This window comes from Sylvia atricapilla, chromosome 6, assembly GCF_009819655.1.
Source record: "Sylvia atricapilla isolate bSylAtr1 chromosome 6, bSylAtr1.pri, whole genome shotgun sequence".
Classification (NCBI taxonomy): domain Eukaryota; kingdom Metazoa; phylum Chordata; class Aves; order Passeriformes; family Sylviidae; genus Sylvia; species Sylvia atricapilla.
Window position 1 is genome coordinate 7,644,438 of NC_089145.1, and position 20,857 is coordinate 7,665,294.

Here is a 20,857-nt window from a genome sequence, read left to right on the forward strand (position 1 = left end):
CCTCTACTCAAAGGTAGATAGTTGCAGAATGGTAGGCTTCTCTGCCTTGAGAAAAGAAAAAATTATTCTCTGCCTTAGAAAACAAAAAGTTACCTTCCAACTGGTCAGCCCAAGCATGTAAGTTACATGCTTTGAAACAAGCCCCTTGAAATATTAGCTCTAGAAAGAGAGACCGTGTACACTGACTCTAAGTATGCCTTTGGAGTAGTGCATACCTTTGGAGAAATTTGGGAGGAAAGAGGTGTGCTATTCAAAGAGGAAAGGACTAGTCCATGGAAAGCTTATCTCAGAAGTGTTAGAAGCATTGCAGTTACCAAAAGATGTACACTTTTGGGGACATCAAAAAAGAACCACCTTAGAAATACGAGCAAACAGCTTGACAGGCTTAGAGGCTAAAACAGTAACCAAGCCCAGAGTAGAGAGCATAATTATGGTCTTAACCCTCACAGAAGAAATTCAAGATATACCAATACTCAGTGAAACAGAAGAGAAAAAATTCCTAGAAAAAGGTGCAAAAAAATGAAAAATAAGGGGGAGTTGGTGTTATCCAATGAAAGGCAATTAATAAATAAATCACTGGGAAAAAAAAAAAAAAAAGAAACACAAAAAAAAACCAAACCAAAAACAACCAAAACACACCAAGAAGGCATGCATAATAAGACTCATGGGGGTACCCAAGCCCTAAGTGATCAGTTTTTGAGAAATTGGGGGTGCATGGTAACGTTTGGAATAGCTGAGCAAATAACTGGGAAGTGTGTGATATGCCAAAAGTTGAACAGAAAGGTCACGAGGGGAGTGCAGTGGGCAGGGCGAGGATCAACCTTATGACCCTTTCAGATTTCACTGAACTCCCTCATGTGCAATGGTGGAAATTTTGCTAGTAATAGTAGGTCATTTAACCCATTGGGTGGAGGTGATACCAGCAGTTAAATTCACTGCCAATGTGGTTAAGCAAAACTCTTTTAGAATTAATAATTCCCTAGTATGGGATAGTAAATAACATCAACTCAGACCCAGGAACTCATTTCACGCCTAAAGTACTACAGCAGGTGGTGCAAGCTCTGGGTATGGAAAGGGAATTACACACTCCAGGGCACCACAAAGTTTGGGACAGGTTGAAAGGATGAATCAAACCCTCAAGAGAACTCTTGACTAAACGGATGATTGAAACCCAAATGTGATGAATCAAATGCCTACCCCTAGCTTTGTTAAGAATCAGAACGCAGCCTGGATCATATTTAGAGATTTCACCTTATGAAATGATATTTAGTTTACCATTTGTGATTTCACCAAATAGCATTGCAACATATGAAGAAGGTGAAGACAGTGTTAAGAAATGTCAATAGCACAAACTCTAGAGGAACTGTGAGGAAGAGGGAAGAATCCCTCAGACTGCTACCCTAGATTTCAAAATCCGTAATATCAATCCTGGGAATTGGGTAAGGGTTAAATCATGGACAGGCCAACCTTTAACCCCCAGTGGGAAGGTCTCTTTCAGGTTCTTCTCACTGGTGAATCGGCTGTACAAACCTCAGAGTAAGGCTAGCAGGATAAAAGGAGCAGAGGAAGAACTGATGAGTGGGAAATTGTCACCTCCACAAAAGGACTGAAAATGACTCTGAAATGAAACCTGCGGGCTCAAAGTGGCAAGTAAACCACGGGCAACAACACATCAATCCAGACTGGGAGAGGGTTCCCTGTGGGCTTCACTAGTTCTTTTGTATTCCCAAAGGCCAGAGGCTTTCCAAACTCCGGGGCAGTAATTTTATATCTCCCAATCAGGGGGCTCAGGGTTATATAAACTAACAAACTTTAGGTCCATAAATCCCAGATTTTTTGTTTTAGCCTGCAATTTACAAAAAGAAATCCCATCAGCTTTCCCTAGTGAAACAGCTCTCAGATTTACTCCCAGTCACATACCCTGCTTGAAACACACTGGGGCAAGACATCCAAGCTGGAAACAAGATCAGTGTAAGAACCGTGGCCACCTCTGCTGTTGTAGATCCCCCAGGCAGCAAGCATGTTGCAAGATTTGTTGAGATAAAAGGGAAAGTTCCAGCACTAATTGAGGGTGAGTACCAATTCTAAGGCTTTGTTGTGGAGCTGAATGGATGCTCCCCGATACTCTGGAGCTGTTAGAGGCTGAGTGGGAAGCTGCAATAAATCAAAAATAGAGACCTCCATTTGAAGAGGAGGTAATAAAAGACTTAGGGAAAGAATCATTAGTATCCACAAAACCCTTGCAGCCCATGCAGAATATTCTGAAAACACCTGCAGGAGACACCTTATTTGGTAAAGTGTTCACAAAAAAGCCAGAGCCAGCTCCACAGGGAAATTTCTATGCAAAGTTCAAACAACAAATAGAAGCTGAGACAGAAATCCCGAGGTTAGAAGAATTTATTTGTAGATCTGGGAGAAAACAAAAACTGAATGTTCCTAACGTCTGGGTGTGTGCGGGGGGGCTTAATATCTGAAAATGGCCATGGAAAGGTAGTACCTGGGCCTGGTCAAACTCCTTAAATGGAACAAGAAACCGACCAGAGGGATAGATAATAAGTTCAAAAATAATAGGAGAGGAGTGCCTCTGGTGTTTAGGGAAAGATTTCTTAGATAATGTAGGACAAACTTCCTGTAAAAGGTATAAAGTTTATAATGGAACTTTCACAGGGTGGATCCCTGAAAAATCCATGCAATATTGGACCCAGGTGAGGAAAAATAATTGGAAATATGAAAAAGAGACTAAGCTTTTCTGGTGCGATGACCCTGGGAAGAATCCCTATTATGGGATCCCAGAAATATCTAAAATTTGGGAAAGCATGAATAACCAAAGAAAGGAACACTGAACAGCAGCAGGTGGCTTATTCTGGATATGTGGGAAAAGGGCTTATCCAAAACTTCCTCCCCTATGGAAAGGAAGTTGCACTCTAGGAATTGTACAACCAGGATTTTTCCTGTTGTCAAACCAAGACGGGGATGATTTGAGAATACTGGCATGCAACACCTTAAAAAGAAATAAGAGAGAACTAATTGGAGAAATTGGGAGGTACCAAAAGTGGGGCAATGAGGAGTGGCCACTTTGAACAGATAATACAGACATATGGTCCAGCCACCTGGGCACAAGATGGGAGTTGTTATCAAACCCCAATTTATTTGTTAAATTGCATCATCAGGCTCCAAGCAGTTGTAGAAACCATACCTAATGGAACATCTGAGGCCATGGAATTAATAGTCAGCCAGCAAAGGCAGACCAGGGCTGCAGTGTACCAAAATCAGTAGGCAGAAGGAGGGGATAAATTTTACAGAAAAATTAACATATCGGATTGCTGTCTACAAATTGGTGATAATGGGGATGCAGTTTTGGATATAGCCAGAAACATTCAGAAAATAGCCCATGTGTCAGTCCAAAAATGGGGATCTATAATAAATAAAGGATGGTTAGAAGATTTCTTTGGATTATCATGGTGGAAAAAGGCAGACTTTGTAGTGTTATGTAGAATAACAAGTTTAGTCTTTCTTCCATGTTTGATCCAATGTCTTATCTGATTAATTACTTATCTGGTTCAAAATGTGCCAATAATGACAATGCCCATCCATCCACAGACAGAAACCACAGAAAAAAGGCAGAAAATTATGGTGCTGAGAAAAATGAAAGATGATAAAATCCTAGAGAAGGCATTTAAGTTCTCTGAAAGATACCAGCATGCCAAAAGTGCGGAGGCTCAAAAATTGTACCTCAAGCCAAATACAGTAAGAAAGGCAAATTAAAAAAGCCATTAAAAAGTAAAAGTAAAAAAGTAAATGTTAAGAATTATTCTATAATATTGGCTTTTGCATTTGTGTATTAATCTTTATATGTGGTTATTTATTGTAAGTGCAGTGCAATTTCTAACTCCTTTTTAGCTGCTTGCTAATTTAACCTAATTTCTCTAATTTAACCTGATTTTAAGTATGCACTACCATAGAAATAGCAGTGTGATAACTGTATTACGTTGATGTATACACCTTATAGCTTATAGAAATAATCACGTGATGAATGTATTGTATGTACTGCAGCCATAACAAAATATAAAATGTTAAAATACCTCTATGAAACAGAGAGAACTGTGTAAAGCAATTAAGTTGTTTCCCACATCTGCTGACTGATCTCTCCAAGTGATAAGAGTGACACAAACCAGAGCACTGGAGGAGAATTAGAAAAGAATTTTAACTCCTTATTATCAGAAATAACAGGATGAAGGCACAAGAAGAAATAAAATATATTGACCTCATCTGCAGGATGTCATGTAGATAAGTCAGAGTGGAAAAGCAAAACAAAGAAAAGTTTCTACGACATCAAAAGCTCCCGAGAATGTTTGAATAATGCATGAAACTTTGAATATGTATATACCTTAGTAAGGTAAGAGTATATAGATAACATATAGATAATGTATGGGCAGGTTCATTGGCCAATAGCCAGAAACACCCCAGCGCTGGACACTGTCTTTTTTTACTCTCTTAATTAACTTTTGAAAAAATATTCTACAAGTGAACTTTCCTTCTTTTACAATACTTAAAACTGCAAAGATTCTAATTTTCTATATATATTGATAAATAATTTATATATAAATTCCCTCCAAGTGGATTTATTTACTGTTATCACCTGCATCTGCTGTGTTATAGTTAGGATTTTAGACTGTAAGAAATTCTGAATATGGATCTGCAGGGTTTGAAAATAAGAAGAAAAGGTTTGTGTGTATATATATGAAACAATAAAGAGCTTCAAAAGGTAAGACAAGAGGCTCTGCCTGAAGGAACTAGAAACAGCTCTGTGTACTCGGAGTTTTTCCGTCTCCTCCCGCTGGAACACCCGAAATCCGGGATGGGATGGGAATTGGGGTCCATCGGCATCCCGAAAAACGCTGCGCGTGTGCGGTGATGCCTCAGCGCCTCGGTGCTGCCGCCTTGTGGGCACAGCCGGTACTGCAGCTCGGCCGGCACCGGCACCTCCTTTCCCTCACTCTGTGGCTCACACTCCAATGCATAAACCTCAGGGTTTGAAAGGCCAGTGAAAACTGTTTAGTCTTTATTTCCAAGTCATAAGATATCCTGAGTGGGAAGGGACACAAAAGGAGCACCGAGTTGAACCCTTCTGTGAATGGCCCATCTGGGGATTGAACCCACACCTGCGCATTTTCAGCATCCTGCTCTAACCAAGCCAATCTCAGGTCATAGCAGTGGAATGCCAAGTGCCAGCAAGGGAATTCCTATGCCAATACAGTTCCTTCTTTAATCCTAATACTGCTTTACACACCAGCCCCTGGAATGTCCATAGGGCAGAGGTCCATGGGCCAGCACCTGACATGGAACAACACAGGTGAACAGTTGTGTGACAGTACAAAGCTCTTCCCATAACCCCGATTTCCTGTCTTTTGCAGCATTTCCCCGATGGCTGTAAAGGTGCTTGTGCCATGTCCCTTTCCAGGGAGAAATGTGCAAGACAAGCCCTGCGGGTTCCCTTAGTCCATGGCCAAAGTTCTGGAGAGTGTCAGAAGGGGCATTTCCTGCAGGTGAGTGTTCACAGCCCAAAATCCCGGTGGGGGCTGAGGCCGGGGCTGCTTCTTAGCCCCAGAGCTGAGGGAGCCCTGGGTGACTCCTACTCACTGCCAGGAATGTCCCTTGGTGTTCCCTCCGTGTGTCGCAGCTGGCTGGGAATACAGGGCGAGAGGAAGCTGGGAGCCCAGGAAGGGAACCAGCACCTCCTGTCCTCGGTGTTTGCAGGGCAGGAGCTGTGCCCCCGTGTCCTACCCGTGGCAGGCAGCAGCCAAACACAGCCCGGGGATGGGCACTGGGATGCCCGGGCAGCCCTGAGATGGACACGGATCAGGGGCTGCTCTGAACAGGCACCTGGAGATGCTGCAGCCCAGACAGAGCCCGCTGACATCCCAAAAATACCCCAAGGAACAGCTGGCATTGCCTGGGAATGTCAGCATGTTGGGTTTGCAGAGGAGCTCAGGCAGCAATTCCCAGTGCCGACCTCCTGGAGCTCCCACACACCCACCAGGTATGTCCCAGCCAGCCCCAATCCCTTCCAGCCTGGGGACATCCTCCATCAGCAGTGTTAAAGCCAAGGGAATTTTGCTCATAGAAGTTAAATCCCAAGCAATGCTCTGAGAGATGCCTTATAATGAAAAGTTGGAGTCAGACAAATTTGTTTGGATGAAGTTTGGAGTTTTTCAGGGAGCTGGCTAGAATTGATGGGAAGCTTTCCCAGGTGGGTCACGCTGCAGGTGCCCTGAAGGCAGGGATGTGCATCCCTTTCCTCAGGGGAAAGAACTCCCAGAGGCCCCTCCCGAGGCTCTGGAATGAGCTCAGCTTCTGCAGGGAGAGATGTCCTCCCGTGGGCACAGGGGCTGCCTCAGCACAGCCAGCGCCTTCTCCTGCCTGAAAACATCACCTAGAGCCCGAGCTCAGGGGGGTGGAATCTGCTGAATTCCCGGGAAATCTGTCAAGTGCCCCCCAGGGGCATGGCTGGGGGATGAGGGGTTTAAATAGCAAATTCAATGGAATATCAACCTGTCCTTATCCCATTCCTTGGAACCTCTGCTGGTTCCTGCACAGCTGGTGTTAAATAGGCAGCTCTGTGTGGGAATATTCACACTCCAGGAGGCACTGTGAGGTTATTCCAACCTCACAAATCAGCAGGCAATTCAGTGCTATAGCTAACTCATCTGAACTAGCAAAGCTGAACCCCAAATCTGGGTCCCACACTGGGAACAATCTCTGTGCTGCCCTGTCAGCCAAAGCCCCTGGGCTGGGAAATGTCAGCAGCCAAATGGATGGAAATACCTAAATCCCCCAAAGGGACAATCCAATCACCTCCACTTGCTCCCCACAGATGTCCTGGGGGGTTTCTCCTGCCCCTTTCCAGCCTGAAGCCTCTTCTCCCTTCCCTGCCAGCTGCTGCCAAGGAAGGAGGACACAGTGAGTCCAGAGTTTATCTCAAAACAGTCAGTCCCTCACCTTGAGAGCACCTGAGATTTTACTCCCACATTTTCCCTGTCTGTTCTCTTGTGATTTCCTCATTTTTCACAAGAAAGCAATTTTTTTCTCCACTCTGGAGATTACCACAAGCTTTACTCCCAAAATTTTCTCTACCTGTTCACTACCTATTTCCTCATTTCCCTACCCGTCCATACTGATTACCTCAGTTTGCCCCGTGATGTACATCCTGTCTACTACAGATCACCTCAGATTTTACACCTGAAATTTTCCCTACCTCTCCACCTCTGAGTACCTCATTTTTACCTCAAAACATTAATTTTCTACTGTGGAGATTCCCTCAAGTTTTATCCCCAGATTTACCCACCTGTCCACAGCAATTCCCTCAGTTTACCTCAGGATGTTCCTGCTCTCTCCTAGAGACATTTTACCCCCTCGATTTTCCCTAATTGTCCAATACTGATTACCTCCTTTTTACCTCAAATATCCATTGTTCCCTCAACAGATTAAGTCAGACCTTATTACCAAAATGTCTTCTGTCTCCTGTATACTAACTAGATTTTAAAACCAAAATCACACAGGTTATGTCTTCTATTCCCAAAATGTTCATTCTGTCTCCTACAAATTATGTGAGATTTTTTTCCCCAAAACACTTACTGTGCCTACATAATTACCTCAGGGTTTGCCCCCCAAATTCTACCAAATGTTACCTACTGATCACTTCATTTCTACCTCAGTATGTTCATTCTCTGCCCTACAGATCTTCCCAATTATACCCCCAAAATTTCCTTGCCTACCCCCAGTGACTGCCTCAGTTTATGTCAGTGTTCACTCTCCCCCTAGAGATTACCTCAAGTTTAACCCCAAAAATTTTCCTTAACTATGCACAACTTATTACCTCATTTTTACCCAAAATATTAATTCTCAACCTTTAGATTATCCCAAGTTTTGCCCCCCAAATTTTCGCTACATGTTCAATATTGATTCCCTCATTTTTCCTTCAGTATTATTTATTTTCTACCATGTAGCTTTTTTCAAGATTTACCCTCAAAACTGTCTATCTGTGTCTAATTTTTACTTCAAAATTATCACTCTACAGATTATTTCATATAATTTTTACCCAAAAAAATCCCCATCTGCCCACAAACTTATTCCCTCATGTTACCTTAGTATGTTCATGCTCTCCTCTAGAGATTATTTCAGATTTAGCCCCCAAATTTTCCCTCCATGCCCACTACTCATCACCCTAGTTTTTCCTCAGTGTTCATTCTCTACTCTTGAGATTTTGTCAAATTTTGCTTCCAAATTTTTCCTTACTTGTCTATTACTGAGTACCTCATTTTTACTCCAAAATATTCATTCTGTCCCCTATAGATTATATTGAGTTTTATCCCCAACATTTTCCTTCTGGTACAATATTGATTAACTCTTTTCTACTCCAAAAATTTTCACTCTGTCCTCTAAACATCACCTCAGCTTTTCCCTCATAAGTGCCACCTTGCTCCCCTCAACATCCCCTCACATTTTCCTACACAAACAGTTCTTGTGTCCCCTGTCAATTGCCCCAGGTTTTCAGCTAAAAATGTCACCTCTGTCCCCTCTAAGTTATCCCAGGTTTTCCCTGTTAGGAGCTGCAAGGAATTCAGGCAAACAGCAGCAGGGAACAGCTGTAAATTGAAAGGCAGAAAGAGAAGATCTACCAGCAAAGGGTGAAGGTTTCAGGAAACATTTCTGCAATTAATAATTAATAATTATTCCCCAGTGAGAACTCACAGCCATTAAGGCCTGGCAGTCCCCTGCAGAGAGCTCAGTGCACATCCACAGAGGCAATTCCAGCATCTGAAAGAAAGGAAGGAAGAAGAAAAAGGTGATTTTTTTTTCTTTAAGTCATTTCAAGTTCTCAGACCCAAACCAACCTTTGCTCTTGACTGTGGCTGGGTGAATCCTGAGCAGTGGGCACAGGTCCTGTCATTCATGCTGATGTGAGTGATGCTTTCTGGGGAAATCAGCTCATTTCCAAAGTTCCCTGCATGGCCCCTGCCTGAGCTGCACAGGAGAAAACCTCCTCCATGAAGGGATTTTGCTCCATCGAATCCCATCTGCCCAGGCTGCTCCAGGTGGATGGTGCCAGGCTGGGGCAGCACAGGCAGAGGCAGCTCTCAGCACTCTCTGCTCCAAGCACATGTCCTAATGCTAATGACCCTGTGTATTTCCTTAATGAGGGGATACAAATGCAACCTTTGGTTGGAAGGTTCATCAAGAGCTCAGCTTTGGCTAAGGGCCATTACACATCCAGAATGAGGCTCATTTTACAACCTCCAAAGAACACAGTCTACACTACAACACCAGATTTTCACAGTGTACTAATATAAGCAAAAATAGATTTTACACATTATTCTCTAGACAACAACTAATGCAATTAATTCTGTGCATTTGCACTGCTTGGTCAATACCCTTTCTGTGCCACCTTAAGCACAGAATCTGAAATCAGAACTCTGACACACCAAGTCAAACAGATAAAAAATGATCACAAGCACTAGAAAAATATTTGCTTGCCTTTGAATGTAGAGCCTCAAACTCAAACAGACATTAAAAATGGAAAACACTGAAGATTTAAAAAAAAGCATCAGATATTAGGTAATTCCACAGAAATGTCATTCTGGAAAGAGGTTCCTCTAAGTGTATTTGTCTCATCCCAAGCCCCTCTCCATTCTCAGGGGTCACTGCACTTACTCCAGTGTACTTGGCAGGAAAAAGGAGCAAGTGGAGTCTTCATGGTTTCCCTAGGATCTCTTCTTCTCTGACCACCTCAGTGACTAGGAAAAGCTCTCTGGGAAACAGGGTAAAACCAGAGCTCTCCAGCCTGGAATCCTATCCATTACCCATCACATCCCTGAAAAACAACTGTGCTGCACATCAGAATAGCTGGAGCAGGGATCAACACCTGCCTTGCAAATGCCAAGGAGAAGAAAAGCATCAGATTTTTTTTTTCTCTAATTAGTTAAAATAACAAGCTGATGTTTGTATTTCACAGGTAGTTGTTACACCCTCACAAAAGCCAGAGTTACCCAGGTTCTTAATAGATCCTTTCAGGAGGGACGGCACCCAAGAACAATGGATGGTCTGTAAATACACACATATGGGTGTATGGCTAATTTTTTAAACCATCTGGTTGCAATGGAAAGCAGCTGTGCAGCCATTTTAGTTATTATCTATAGCAGTACAGCAATAAGAAAGCACACAAATACTATTTTAGAAAATGAATAAGGGAAAAGAAAGGTGATAACTGAGCCAGTTGTGCCACAGAGGGTAATTAGCATAAGAACACTATCTCACCTTGTAGGATTTGTCTCTTATTGCCCCTCAAGCCCAGCTTGTAGCCTCAAGGCACTGACAGTTCATCCTCTCTGTACCACACACACTTGGCCAGACCCCACCCAAAACCTCTCTTTCTCCCTCCAAGTTACACGAAATCCACTCCATTTCTTTGCTGACTTTCATTATGTCATGAATTACAGGAAGAAGTTGAAGTATTTTAGAGGCTTCCAAGTAATTAAGGTATTTTCCATTGCAGAGCTTCGGAAACAAGCCTCTGATTTGCCTCTCAGGAGAGCATAAGGAGAAGCTCCACAATGCCCCTTATTGCCACCAAAGACCACCTACAGTGATAAGGATAGAGCACCAATGACCCTGAGGCTTCACCATCCTCCAGAGCTGCAGCTGGGGGGGTCCCTGTCCCAGCCAAGCCCTGGAGAGCCCCTCCCAGAACTGGGAATTCCCACGGAGACGGCCACCCGCAGGCAAAGCGGCTCCGGCTGTGCCGGGACAGGGCCCGGCTGGGACAATGAGGTGCAATAGACAATTGCGCTGATTGGGCACTGGGGCCAGGGCCCCGCCCCGTCCCCGCCTCTCCGCGGAGCTGATTGGGCACTGGGGCCAGGGCCCCGCCCCGTCCCCGCCTCTCCCCGGAGCTGATTGGGCACTGGGGCCAGGGCCCCGCCCCCGGAGCTCCGCGAGCCGCAGGCGGCGCTGTGGCACCGCCCGACCGCCGCCAGGGGGCGCTGCCGCAGCGCCGTGTCCGTGTGGGGCGCTGGGACGGCGCCGGCCCTCACGGCCGGTGTGTAATTTGCTGGCCAGCAGGAATATGTTTTTAATTTTATTTTTTCCCCACCTCAATTCTGTTGTGAGATCTGATGATTTTGCACTAGCAGCTTTGTATACCAAGTCCAGGATTTGGTACTTTAGTTCGTCTCGTGCGTGTTTTCTGTTCTCAATGGCTGTTTGAGCTCGAGGGCCCTGTGTTCAAAGGCAAGGAGGTAATTTCTTAACAGCTTAGAAATGAATCTGATAACGAAAACATGTTTTAATCTGTTTTACCTGAGATAAGCCTGAGGTGGGACCTGTGACAAAGATAATTTGATGCAGCACAGGGATGGATGGTCCCCACACATCCAACACCAGCCGCCCAGAGACTGGGCACTGCCGCCTGGGCTGTGTGGGGAGGTGCCAAAGCAGACACTTCTAACCAAGCTTTTCTTCTCTGTGTAAGTTTGACCCGATCACTAGTGTGTTAAATGATAGTGTATCCCCCACGAAGATTTCCAGCAGAGTCTGCCCTCTGAGCTGAAGGGCAAAATCCAGTTGAAGTGAAATTTTCCCGAGGAAGAGGTGCATTTGTAGATATTATAAATCTTCATGGCAGAAGAAGATTCTGAGCTTTCTGAGTCTTCTTGGCAGGTCTGTCACTTGTAAGGGTAATTTCTGGCCCAGGGAACAGTGATTTCAGTGATGCCTGAGGGGCAAGTATTGATGTTGCACAAGGGATGCACTTGACACAGCGTTCCCAAACCATGATGGAAACCAAGGTCAAACATTCGGGTTTTTCAAGGCAGATGCTGGTGAATCCGTGGATCTCTGTGCTGTAACTGTTTTTTAGATGATTGTGCAGATGAGAGATCTGAGAAATTATTCAGCCTTTTCATTGTTTTTGCCCTGTTTACTGAGAAAAACCTGTTCTGTTTTCTCCATAATTCCATGAATAGATCTGACATGTTGGGGAGGAGGGTTCTGTCTTTCTGGTGGGATTGGTTCCTGCTTTTTTAATTTATTTTTTTTTTTATGAATTGTTTGGAATATTCCTGACAAAGCACCTTTAGAAGAGGAAGAGGCTGCCTGGATTTTTGGCGGGGGGATGGGGCAACACAGGGAAAAATCCAGGCTTTTCCTGGACTTCTCAGAATGACATTGGCTCTTGGGACATTGCAGGCTGGAAGCTCAGAACATCACCTATAACACAAAATTATCCAAATCTTTGAAAGATCAATACCAGAAATGATTTTGTCCCTTGCTTGGGTAGGGGACTTCCCTCAGTGTTTGGAGGGTGGGAGCAATGAGGGTGTTCATCCCTGTCCATGGCCATCTCTGTGCTTGGCATTGCTTGGAATAACAAAAAACAAAAGGAGAATCTCTTGCAAAGTTCTGCAAACTCTAAGTTTTTTTTTCCAGCCTCTGGAAATGGCTTTGACATGCCATGGTGTCTAAGGAGCATTTAATTCTGCATCCCTTCCTCTCCCTAATGCTTTGGGGTAGACTGCAGACCATACCTTAGCCAGACAATATTTGATTTTTCCATGCTGCCTGGCTTTACAGCTTCATATTTCCATCCCTATTTCTCTCACTCTGCAGGACAGATATAACTGCAGCCCAACCAGGAAATGTTAAAACAAAAATTATACCTTGCTCCCTGCAGAGGTTAAAGGATTCCCTCATCTGTTTCCCAGCCCAGGCTGTGGCAGGATCCCATCCCTGGGTTTGGACACCTGTGGGTTGGTCTGACTTCCTGAACTTTGCAGCTGCAGAAACCTCCTGTACCATCTTCCATCAGCTGAGAAAATGCCTTCTGACTGTGCCATGGCAGTTGGTGAGGTGTCCAAGGTGGAATGTAAATGTACCAGTGGAACTGGTTATCCTAGAGGGAGCCCTCAGGTGTGACCAGTGTCTGACAGAGCTACGGGGCCGTGGGACCAGCCTGTGTGTCTGCTGGAGGGCATGTTTAACTGCTGTGCTCTTAGCTAAAGTATTTCTTTTTCTAGGGAGCCCCAAAGGCCAGGAGATGGAAATTTTGAAGTTGGTGTCACTCAGAGACTGAAAACATCAATGTTGGTTTATTATTCCATTGGGGATCTGCTGCATGTCAGTTGGAACTGCTCCCAGTCCAGTGGCTGTTCCCATCACAGGAAACCTGAAATCCAGAGACATCTGGATTCCTGAAATCCAGAGACATCTTTCAGCTCGGACCTTTGCTTCTGTTTGGAACAAGACTTGGAGCCTGGGCTGTTTCAACACCTGTTCCTGCTCAGGGGAATGCCAGTTCCCAGTTCCAAAGGTATGGTCTTTGTTGATTTTTCTGCAGTGTCTGTCCCTGTAAACTGGGTATTTTCTTTCCCCCATCAGTAAAAGGCGGCTGGTCTCGTTCTGGTTTGGATCCAGCACAGAAGTGGGATTTTTGTCTTGTGCTGAAGGAGCAGTGGCTAGAACCTCTAGTAACAAGACAGACTTGAAATTGTGTGGGAACTGCTGCTCCAGCTGGATCCCTACAAATCCATGGGGCCCAATAGGATTCATCCATGAATCCTTAAAGAGCTGCTGATGTCACCTACAAACCTCTCTCAATTTGGGGGAATTTCTGTCTTGGGAATCTGGAGGGGTTCCAGCTGCCTGGAAGTAGTTTCAGTTCTCAAGAAGGGCAGGAAGGAGAACCCTGGAAACTACAGACCTGTGAGTTTCACTTCAGTCCTTGGGAAGGTTCTGGAGAAGGTGATGCTGGGAGCTATTGAAAAACACTTGGAGGACAATGCAGTCATCAGTCCCAACCAGCACAGCTTTGTGAGGGGAAAGTCCTGCCTATCAAATGTGATTTCCTTTTGTGACAAGGTGACCCACTGGGGCGGCCTGACCTTGACTCCTGGGGGCAGTTCTGGGCACCACAATATAACAAAGACATTAAACTCTTTGAGAGTGTCCAAAAGAGGGCAACAGAGATGGAGGCCCTTGAGGAGAAGCTGTTGGAGGAGTGGCTGAGGGCACTTGGTGTGTTCAGCCTGGGGAGGAAGAGACTGAGGGAGACCTCACTGCAGTCTGCAACTCCCTCCCAAGGGGAAGAAGAGGGGCAGACACGGATGTCTTCTCTGTCCTAGTGACCAGTGACAGAACCCGAGGGAATGGCCTGAAGTTCTGTCAGGGGAGGTTTAAGCTGGGTATTAGAAAAATGTTCCTCACCCAGAGGGTGGTTGGGCGCTGGAACTGACTCCCTAGAGCGGTGGTCACAGCACCAACTCTGACAGAGCTCAACAAACATTTAAGCAATGCTCTTGGGTATATGGTGTGACTCTTGGGGATGGGTTTGTGCAGGGCTGAGAGCTGGATTTGATGATGCTTGTGGACTCCTTCCAACTCAGCATATTCTGTGATTATCCTGGATTGTTGCAGACAAACTGCATAGAATCCTGGAATGGTTTGGGTTGGAAAGGACCTTAAAGCTCATCTTGTTCCACCTCCTGCCACAGGCAGGGGCACATTCCACCACGCTGGATCCCTCTAACCTGACCTTGAACACTTCCAGAAAAAAATATACTTCCTATTCAGTTGTTTGGCCATAAAATGCAAACATACATTAGTCAGGATTAATGACAGGAGTGAAGTAAAAAATGTATTGCTCTTAGTTTAAAGAACTTGCATGCAAACAAACTGAAACAATTTCCACGCTACCCTGAGTCCTTTTTTTCCCCTGTGGCACTGGTATCATAAGAAAAACAACATATTCTCATTCTCATTGCATATTTGTTACCACTACATTCCTAGTCAGTCTGGTAAACAAATAACTTATTAAATTTCAAAGAAATATATCAGCTGAGGTTGGTAATGAATGAGAATTACAGAATCCTTAAGGCTGGAGAAGACCTCCAAGGTCATCAAGTCCAACCTTTGACTGAATACTGCTGTGTCAAATAAACCACAGCACTAAGTGCCAAGGCTACTCCTTCTCTGAACATCTCCAGGGATGGCAGCCCCACCACTTCCCTGGGCAGCCCTTTCTGATGTTTAACCACTCTTTCAGTGAAGATTTTTCCTAATATTCAACCTGAACCTCCCCAGGTGCCACTTGAGGCCCTTTTCTCCTGTTGCTGTTACCTGAGAGAAGAGGCTGATCCCCACCTGGCTCCAGCCTCCTGTCAGGCAGTTGTAGAGGGCAGTCAGATGTGTAAAGTGTTCTCTTTTCCAGGCTGAACACCCCCAGTTCCCTCAGCTGGACTCTCCAGACCCTTCCCCAGCTCTGCTGTCCTTCTCTGAACTTACCCAGCACCTCTGCTGTGAGGGGCCCAGAGCTTTAAATATACACTTTGAATAAATTCTTTCTTCATCAAGTTCTTACTTAAAACAATGTTATACTAATCAACAGGTATGAAGATTATGCTTTTTCTATCCAAGCAATTCAAAATATGTTGGAAATGGTCACGTGCTTGTATGTTTATGTTTTGATGTTTGAAAAACAGAAGAGATCTAATATTTTTATGGAAATCATTTGAGTTCTCTACACCCACCTTTTGCAATATAAACCTCCATAGGTTTGTCAGTCAGAGCACAGCACTGGCATCCAGCTGGGACAATGAAGTTGCAGTTTTCTTACTAGATATGATTTTACTGACTCCCTCTAATGGAGGAAGAGGGCAAGGAAAATGCTGCTTATCATGTCCACAAGCAAAATTTTTGGTGAAATATTTATATTAACATTGTCTGCTATTACTCACAACAGCAAATTAACTTCAATGCTGTAAATGTCAGCCATAAGCATTGCTTTTCATTTCAGCCTTGTTTGTGTTCAAAGTAAAAGATTTTGTGGGGCTGTTTGGTGAGGAAATACAACATCACATGATTGACTAACCAGAAAACCAGCAAGGAATGCTCATAAACAAGATGTGAATACTTTTTTTAAAGGAATGTGTTGTGTACACAGAAAGAGGACCTTCATATCTGACAATGCACAAGCAATGCAAAACAGAAGCTAAATTCCTGTGCTTATTCATTCTATTACTTCAGTGAAAAAAATATTTCATCTGTGTACAGCTATGCCAGGTAAAGCCAGTAGTTTAGGTCCTCCTATGGTGAGCTAGGCTTTAGGAACCAAGGAGATTTTAAAGGAGCCTGAAGAAATTGAACATCTTCCTAAATATTTCAGCTAAAAATCCCAGAAGAAATTTTAAGATCTTAGTAGAAAAGAAAATAATTTAAAATTGCAAAAAATGAAACACTTTTAAGTCTGAATCCATGTGCCATAATTCTGACCTGGATCAAAAAGTCACTGTCTAAATCTATAATTATGACAGAAAACCAGCTGTTGTCATGCCAGCAAGTTTTTGATACTGAGGTACTTGTCTTTTGGCTGAACATAAATTCATACTAGGAAGAAAATAAAATCGTGATTATAAATATGCAAAAAATCTAGTTCCATATCAAGAGCACAGCACTTCTACTAAAACAAATATCAGAACCACAATAAAGATGACTGACCGTCATTTCCTGTTCAGAGAGGATTTTTGGGAGATAGAACCACCTAACTATTTAATAATTTTACAAGTCAAAGACAGAGTACATTAAGGAACTGCAAAGAATAAAATAATGTGTCCATGATATCACACAATAACAAATACATCTCAAATTTAGGATCAGATCTGTGTAAAGAAAATTAAACTGCAAAATACCTGAAAAGGCTTGCTAACTACCCAAATGTCAACACTTACAGTGCTCAAAAATATCTTTGTCTATGATTAATTGTGTTTTTATTTGAACTAAGAAAGCATGGCAAAGCACAGAAGTGAAGTTTCAGTTTTCAAACAGAAACAAGTTTATTTTGAGGCTTATGTAGCTGCAATCAGCATGAAATCACAAGAGGATTCAGAGGTCATTGGCAGTGAAACACAGGTTTTCTCAGTCAATCACAACTCCTGCAGCGGTGGCACTGAGATCAAGCTAAAAAAGAACTCCTCTGAGAGAGTTTGTGTTGGAATTAACTTGGTTCCCCACCAGCTCCAGTCCCAGGGTGGTAAAATGTGCATGAAGGCTGTACAGCTTCTACCTTCATATTGTAGCCCAGTTCCTAAGTGAGTTAATTTTAAGAAAGTAAAAATATATCAGGGGACATTTTCCTGGTTACTTCTAAAATGTAATGGAAGTATAGTGACATATAGGATATGTACAGTTATCTACAAAACATGTTTACACCTCAAAGGCAGAGCACAGGGAAGAGACTCTTTAGACTTTAAAAAAAAAGAAAAAAGGAAGAAAAAAACCTCTAAGAGTGAAGAACTGCTAAAAAACTGCAATCTGCTGGATAAACAAAACAGATCTTAGGTGCTAAATCAAGTCTCAGAAAAACACCAAGTTTATCTCTGAGGGTAGAGAGAGGAACAAAGGAAATGGGAAAATGGCTAAAGAGTTCTTTGACAGGAAACCTGTATTGTGCAAAACCGGGTCACATGTCCCCAAGGAACCTGTAAATCCAGGAGTTCCCACTGATTTGTCAATCAGGGTCAATTACTCAGAATTTCCAGGCCGTGCACGCTCTGGTACACCCACGTTGGTTATCAGCTCCTGGGTCCAAGACAAGCACTGGAGATAGGGACCTGCTGCTTTTTCTCTCCTTAGGCTGGGTTTTGGGGCTGGCGTTTTCAGTGGGATTTTCTTCTGTAATAGACCTTAATGACTGCTCTCAGACTGGCACTTAGGATGTGAATCAGCAGACACTCAGTTATGCAACTGCCCACTCTTTAATCTCCACAGAAAGCACCATTCACCCCGTGAAGCCACATCTCAGCAAACAGCAGAAAACATCAGAGCACTGCTGACCAGTAAACAAACATGAGCAGTTTGACATAAAAATCCCACTTTGACCAATCTTCTCTGTAGGCTCAAACACAGTCCTTCATTTGTAGCCCATGACTCAAATAATGCAGGAGTTCTGCCTTAAAGAAAAACCAACCAAACCAATGCCATAATACAGATGCAGTTCAGAGCTGTATCTGAATAATTACTGTGTTCAAATGGGGACAGTATCACTCATTGAAGGCTATAAAATGGTGAATCAGCACCGGGCATTGAAATGAAAATGCAAGTAATGACTTGAAATAGGATGTTCGTTTCCACAAGCAGAACTATTCTCAAACACATTCTTAAAAATAGGCACCATGTTATCTGTGTGTAAGAAGGAAATGCCTGCATTCTTTTTTGGTTTTGGCTCAGGGTGTTTAAGGATCAGTGTAAGGAAGCTCAGACACTTTGAGTGGAGCACAGATGTCTAAGACAGGCAATGTTTGTAGCACTTCCTTTCCATGTTGTATTTAAGACCAAATATGCAAACCCAGTATATAACAACTCAGATACATATGAAGAAAAGTTACCATCAGGATACGTACTTGCCCATTTAGTCTCTGTTTCCCAGGGAAAGATAGTCAATCTTGGCTCTTTGACTTGCCTTTTGAACTAGTCTGATACCTTACTGAAGCATCACAGAGTCCAATTAATGCTTATGAGAATAATACATACATGTAATGATTATGTGATGATACTGTGTTTATACATTTCTAGATGTGATCATACCCAAAGATCTTCGTCTTGCTTTGCAGAGCTCAGGCATGTGAGTGAGCTCCTGCATGTCAGCTGAGTCCCAGGAGCTGACCTTGTCTGCTCTGGCTCATGTCGGGGTTAGATGAAAGGGGCTTAGGCTAATCTTGCCTGCCTCAGAGCTGGGACAAATCACACCCCACAGCTCATTCCTGCAGCTGAGCCAGCACAGGGTGTTTTGTTCCATCACAGCACCAAAGGGCACCGGCCAGAGCTGCCCCAGGTCTGCCTCGAAACAAAAAGCAAAGGCATGAGCTGCTGCAGCTGTGAGAAAAAGGGCTGTGTGAGAGCCACCAGCACCCTGACACACAGAGCTGAGGAAGGACATCACCAGGGAAGGAGAGCACAGAGAAGCCCAGCTTGTGTCCTGCCTCCAAGTTTGCAGGTAAGCTGAACTCAGGGCTTTTCTGCTGTTATGGCCTCTCCTGATGTTTGGAAGTACAGGATTTTGTGTGTTTTTTTAAATAAGGAATACCTTAAAAACAAACAAACAAATCAACAACAACAACAACAAACTGTCTGGGAGATTTCCTGAAGAGATAATATGACAGTAGATATCTTTTCAGTCAAGGAACAGCTTAATAACACTTTATGTAGCTCACAAGACTTTCTAGTGTGTTTTCTTTTCCTATGACAAATTTAGGCGTTTGTTAAATCCCCCAACGTTGTGACTGGAACAAATCCTATGACTCAGCATCGCCTGATGGAAGGAGATGGAATACCAGCTTATGTGGGGCTGTGTTCTCTACACAAATCCCTGCAGCCACACCACACACGGTATAAATTCTGTATCTCCCAAGCTGCTTGATGGTGAGAGAAATGCCGATGTTATAAGCAGCGGTGCCCCGTCAGCTCTTGTTTTACTAAGGCAGGCCTGCTAACCCCGGATAATTTATAAAACACCTCGGCGTGGGGAGGCTGCACTCGCCTGGAGGAGCCAAGATCCCAAAACCTCTCAGGATGACTCTCGAGTGATTTAAAGCCTAAACACGAGATGGCGCCAAGACCTTATAGCAGCACCACCTAGATTTGGGTTATTTCACCTGTCTCAGGAGGAATTCCAGTTACAGCAAGCAACCGCGTTTATGGCTTGCTTAAATGTTTTTAAAAATGCTGAACAAAAGGCATTCTTGAAAGACTTTTTTAAGGACTGCATGTGTCAGTGAAAGCTTCTGGAATAGAAAGAGAAGATTGGAAAAAAATCCCCCAACTTCTCAACAAGTGTAGCTCCCTTTGGCAAAACGATCTATATATTGAGGATTTTTTAAAGTGTATCATATCTGTCCTAGTAAGAAGACTGCTATATCATGTGTTCTGCTAAATGATGACAGAGTGAAAAAAAATTAAAAAGTTCTGTTTTCATATCAAGTAGCTGTAGCTATCCTGCAAAATCTCAACATTCTATTTTCTAAATGCAGAATTTCTGCTTTTATGTAGGGGCAAAACACCTTTACTCAAACTCTCAACTTGAGTGTTGCAAATTGATTCCACCAATTCCACTAGTAGCTTCTAGTGAGGCATAATGGATTAGCTGCATGGAGTCCATGGGGAAGGATTCTCCAACACATTTCCTGTCTTCAGCTGATTTGTCCCTATTTACATGAAAGGAAATCCCTGGGGATTTCAATGGGTCACTTTTTTTCGAAAAAAAAGAGATTACACACAATTGCAGCTTTCACAGTCCTGCATCATAGTGTTTATTTGTTGTTTTAACGCTGGTGATTCACAGCCAGAAGTCTGTGAGGACTGTGATTTGTGGGAAGCAGTGAAACCGTACTGTGACTGACCTGTGTTGTGGTGTTGGAGTAAAGGTTTTATAAAGAAGGACCTGAGATCTTGTGAGAATTCTTGAGCAAGTTGAAACTGAAATATCCGAGTGATTGGGAATGAATTTAGACTACTTTAGTTGCAACTAATTTACTCTCCTTTATAAACAGGAAAATTACAGCTTTATAAAAACCTTTCAGCAAATATAACAGCAATTTGGAACATACTGCAAAGTGATGTATCAAAAGTTGTTTGGGTTTTTTTTTTCCTGCCTTAGAACCACAAGTTTCTACCCAGGGAGCACAGCCATTTAGAGCCTTCATCTCAGAGTCTGTTTTGGCCCTTCCCCTTCAGGGACTATGACCAATTTTGTCACTTTTCTGCATAATCCAGTAACGGGGCAAGCAACACAAGGAAAGAACCACTGGATGCATCA